Source organism: Vombatus ursinus, unplaced genomic scaffold, assembly GCF_900497805.2.
Source record: "Vombatus ursinus unplaced genomic scaffold, bare-nosed wombat genome assembly UNPS02010980.1, whole genome shotgun sequence".
In the NCBI taxonomy this organism is placed as follows: Eukaryota; Metazoa; Chordata; class Mammalia; order Diprotodontia; family Vombatidae; genus Vombatus; species Vombatus ursinus.
In genome coordinates, this window is record NW_020950758.1 from 4630054 (window position 1) to 4634942 (window position 4889).

The following is a 4889-nucleotide window of genomic DNA, read 5'->3' on the forward strand; positions in this document are numbered from 1 at the left end:
GAGATCTTGGGTTTGAAAGACATGGATTGCCATGTACCACTCCCCCCTCCTCCCCTGTACCATATCCTTCCACAAATATAAAACCAGACCATAAGCCAGAGGGGAAAATGTAGGGGAAGGAGAAGCTACTTGGTGGTCTGGAAAGGGGCAAACTGGAGATATAAGGAGAGACAGCTGATTGCCACTGGATGCTCCAACTCGGGGGATGTCCGAGCCCTTGGGAGGGCCTGGTATATCTGTGTCTTTATGACATGATACTCTAGTGCTGGAATGGCAATGGGCAGCTCAGGGTTTGAGTCTCCACACTGCCTGATGCATTCTTCTTCATCTCCACCTGCTGAAATCCTCTTTCCCAAGGTAACAGTCAGATGGCATCTCCTCAGTGACCCAGCATGCTGAGAGCAACCTCTCTCTCTCCAGGAGCCTCCACCAGGGGTCTCTCCTTTGGCCCCATCACATTTAAGCTAGTTCAGGGCTTCTTTGTGTCTGTATCATGTTCCTTGTCCTCCAGGCAAGGATGCTGAGTATCCACAGGGTGATGAGGTAAGAGAGAGCCATCAGAGGAAGAGAGAAGAGTCCTAATGGCTCCTAGCTCCCCACTGAGGGGTCCTAACTACAATAGTGGAGACATCTGTTGTCATCCTGGGGTGTGCATCCAAGGCATAACTTCCCAAGACCCCCCAAAGCAGGTGACTGCTTCACCTTTTGGGTGATTTGTTTGGGTACTGACAGAAGGAACTCGAAAGCATGGGCTATGAGACACAAAACTGAAGGCTGTTGGGGCACAGGTGGCATTTTCATCCCATTCCCCACTGAAGGTGAGGATTTGAGAAAGAAAAGTAAGTGTGGGAACTGAGCAGCTGGTTAAGAAGATGGAATCAGAGAGTCTCTTCTGTTCCATGGTGGCTCTGAGGTCAAAATGAAGTTCAATCCCTTTGTGACCTCTGACCGAAGCAAGAACTGCAAGGGGCATTTCAATGCCCCTTCCCACATGTGGAGGAAAATTATGTCTTCTCCTCTTTCTAAGGAGCTGAGACAGAAGTACAATGTCCTCTCCATGCCCATTCGAAAAGATGATGAAGTCCAGGTTGTTCGAGGACGCTACAAAGGACAGCAAATTGGGAAAGTAGTCCAGGTTTACAGAAAGAAATATGCGATCTACATTGAGCATGTGCAGTGGGAGAAGGTTAATGGTGCAACTGTCCATGTGGGCATTCATCCCAGCAAAGTGGTTATCACAAGGTTAAAACTGGACAAAGATCGCAAAAAGACTTGAGTGAAAAGGCAAATCTCGCCAAGTAGGAAAGGAAAAGAGCAAATATAAGGAAGAAACTATTGAGAAAATGCAAGAGTAAAAAATTACATGGCTGTAATTAAATTTCTAGAATAAAAAAAAGAAGATGGTGTCAGAGAATGGAATTTGGATTTCTGGATCATGGCTTAAAATCTCTGAATGACAGACTTTGGGTGACCCAGGGCATGAGTGTTTGTCTGGAGTTATGAAAACTTAATTAAAAGAGTCTTATTCCCAAAAAGATAATGAAGGGAGAAAACTGCCACCCCACACTCACCAAATAGGTGTCACAGTGAGTAGTTACAATATGTAGGAAGAAGAAGAATGTGTCAGACACCCAGAAGTTTGCAGGAGACAAAATCTGAGAAAGGAACCAGCAATACAAGCCATGGTCACTGATGCATGTGCTGAGCTGTCCAAAGTAGGACGGTCAAGCCCAGCAAAGGACCAGGTTAGGACCAACAGGTCCTTTATTATCACCATCCCCATATTGGGCGCATGGCTCCTGCTTTAAAAAGAATGCCACTGTATCCCAAAGAGATCATACAGATGGGAAAAGGACCTGCGTGTACAAAAATATTTATAGCAGCTCTTTTTGTGGTCACAAAGAATTAGAAATTGAGAGGATGCCCATCCGTTGAGGATGGCCGAACAAGTTGTGGTACATGAATAAAATGGAATACTATTGTGCTATAAGAAATGATGAGCAGGCAGATTTCAGAAAAACCTGCAAAGACTTACATGAACTGATGCTGAATGAAGTGAGAAGAACCAGGAGAACACTGTACGTAGTAACAGCAATATTGTGAGATAACTGACTTTGATAGACTTAGCTTTTCTCAGCGATGCAATGATCTAAGACATCTCCAAGAGACTCATGATGGAAAATGCTATCCACATCCAAAGAAAGAACTATGGAGTTTGAATGCAGATCAAAGCATACTATTGGCTATTTTTTTCTTCTGTTGTGTTTTGTTTCCTCTTTCTGATGGTTCCTCCTATTGGTTCTAATTCTTCCTTACAACATCACTAATGTAAAAATATGTTTAATATCAGATTGTGCGCCGTCTTGGGGAGGGAGGTGGGGAGGAAAGGGGAGAAAGATTTAAAATTCGAAAGCTCATGGAAGGGATTGTTGATAAATCAAAATAAATTAATGAAAAAAAAGAATGCCACCAAGAGTGGCTGCTGCTGAGTTTATGAAATCTATCATTCCTGAGGCAGCAGGTGTGGATGAAAGAATCTGAGATTTGGAGTTAGAGATACTGGGTCTATTATTGTTATCATTGCTAGGACTCAAAACAATAACAATAATGACAGCTATCCTTCTAAACTTTGCAAATTACTTTATATCTTATCTCATTTGATCTTCACAACCACCCTGTGAAGCGGGTATTATCCCCATTTTACAGATGAGGAAACTGAGGCAGAGTGACTCGTCCAGGGTCACATAGCTCATAAGTGTTTGAAGCAGGATTTGAACTTGGGTCTTCCTGACCCCAGGCCCAGTTCTCTCTCCTCTCCACTCTGCTACATCCTACCATGTGACCTTGAGTGACTCCCTGGTTCTCAGCTTCCTCAGCTCTGAAAGGAAGTGGCTGGATCAGAAGAAATCCCCCGGGTTCTTCTAATCCTGTGATGTTCCTGTTTTCCTCAGAGCTGCCTGGGGAGACACAGGGTTGATGAGGGTGTGCAGGGGCTCAGGCAGAGGAGGACAGATGCCCATTTCATGGGAGAATGGGGGAATTTTGACTTCATTCTTCAGATAACGGGGGCTAGCTGAGTCCTAGCTGGGATGAGTCACTGGGGAGGTGTGTGTGGGGGGGGTACAGAAACCAGAAAAGAGAATCCAAGAAACCTGACATTTTCTATAGCTAGTGATTATGCAAATTGTATGATCCCTGGTAGCAGCAGAGAGAGAGGGTTTTTTCTAACCATTTTTATAAGACGTTAACATGGTACGGAAGCACAGAACCTAGAACGCCACAGTTGGAAGGAATGTTAGAACATAGAACATTGAACGTCAGAGCTGGGAGGGACCTTAGACACTCTTTAGTCTAATTTTACGGAAGAGAAAACTGAGGCCCAGGGAAAGTTAAATGACTCAACCAAGGTCACACAATGAGCTAGTGGCAGGGCTGAGACCAGAACCCATGTTCTTGCATTCTCTTCCCAGGACTCTTTCTTCTTTACTGCCGTGGATTTTGAAACCCAATAAAATCTCCAAAACAGGTTTTCTCTTGCTGATGATTTAATGGCAGGTGGAGTTTTGAAACACGAAGCTTGGAGATACAGCAAGTTGCTACAACATGAACTCCCCAGGCATTCTCCTTCTCTAGACCTGCAGCTGGCCCTGCTGGGGCCATGGTGGGGGCCCTGGGTCGGGGACTGGAGGTGATCTGACCCCACTGGGCTCCTCGAGGATTTGTGAAAACCCCCTTGGGCTGCTGGACAGAATGAGCTTCACTTCCCTTTGTCTCCCTTCCCCTTTTCCTCCTTCCTTCCTGTTTCTCAGAGGGGAGCAGGGGTGCCATTGGCTCTGCACAGTCGCCCAAGGCTGTTTTATAATGATGATGATGATGAAGAATTATCCTAATAACAACAGTCAGCACCTACAAAGCTCTTAGAAGTTTGCTAAGCACTTTGCATGTTTTTTTTTAATTTGATCTCCATGGCAACCCTGGTAGGTAGGTGCTCTTATAACTTCTATTTTACAGATGAGGAAACTGAGTCTAGGAGAGGTTATATAACTTGCCTGGGGTCACAGCTGGCAGGTGCCTAAGGCAGGATCTGAACTCAGGGCTTTTGGATGCCTCATCCTGCATTCAATCCACTGGGCCACACGACTGCGGTTGGATTCTAATCTTTCTAGGGTGGGATCCTGGAAACAGAATGGACACACATAGCTCTATGCAACACATACAGATAGAAGAAAAATGGAAAAAGATTCTCCCAGACTGAGGCAATGAATGGTTTTTTCCCATCGAGGCTAGTCTACAACTTGTTTGACACCATGGTTTGCATGGGAACTCCCTGGGGGCAGGGACTGCCTTCTGCCTTTCCTGGGATCCCCAGCACACTGTGCCTGGCACAGAATTTTAGGAAGGAGCGAGCAGGTCTACCTCGATGATAGTCAACAACGGACCTCAACGGGCCGAGAGACATGGAGAAGGTGAGAGCTCATTGGGCTTACCCTTCGTTGCTTATGAAACAGCATTTGACTCACTAGAGTACATCAGCTGTCAGACTCAGCCGAGCTCGGCCTGTCCGTCCACTTGGAGAGACTAAGTAAAGAGTGTCTATTGATCAAATTTCAGCATCCCTGCATGGACACCACCCGCATCCCTCTCCAGAACACACAACTTGGCTGGGTCTGGAGCTGTCAAAGCAGGAGGCGGCTGGATCGAGGACCGAGAGGGTCACATGTGGCCTCAAGACCTTGGGTTCCCCACCTCTGCTAGACCTTTTTGAATTGAGAGGATGACATGGTCAGACCTGAGCTTTGGGAAAATCACTGTGGCAGCTGAATGCGGGATGGATTGGAGTGGAGGCAAAGAAGTTGATTAGATGTTTAGTAGTGAAAGGTGTGGAGGCC

At 45.9% G+C, this 4889-nt stretch overlaps 1 pseudogene; it reads left to right on the forward strand.

Annotated features, from left to right (window-relative positions):
* Positions 1–907: 907 nt before the first annotated feature.
* On the forward strand, positions 908–1276 carry LOC114038366 (annotated as a pseudogene).
* Positions 1277–4889: the final 3613 nt, after the last annotated feature.